We start from the raw sequence: 231 nt of genomic DNA, 5'->3' as shown, positions 1-231 counted from the left end.
GTTCTTCTATGTCGTATCACATCGGATTACCACTAATTAGGATGTAAATGTTAGCGCTAGTTACGTGTTTACTTTGAAATATGGCACAATACGAGTCTGACGGATACGGTAATGACAGTCTTTAGGTAGAGTCATAGACAAATTTCACGACAATCTTTAAGTTACAGACTGTTTTTAGGGTAGTCCTTAACTATGTCGAAGATGTCGTGAAATCAAAAATGATATTATTCA

The sequence above is a fragment of the Penaeus monodon genome, chromosome 27, assembly GCF_015228065.2.
Source record: "Penaeus monodon isolate SGIC_2016 chromosome 27, NSTDA_Pmon_1, whole genome shotgun sequence".
NCBI classification, from domain to species: domain Eukaryota; kingdom Metazoa; phylum Arthropoda; class Malacostraca; order Decapoda; family Penaeidae; genus Penaeus; species Penaeus monodon.
Note: the sequence above shows the minus strand (reverse complement) of the source record.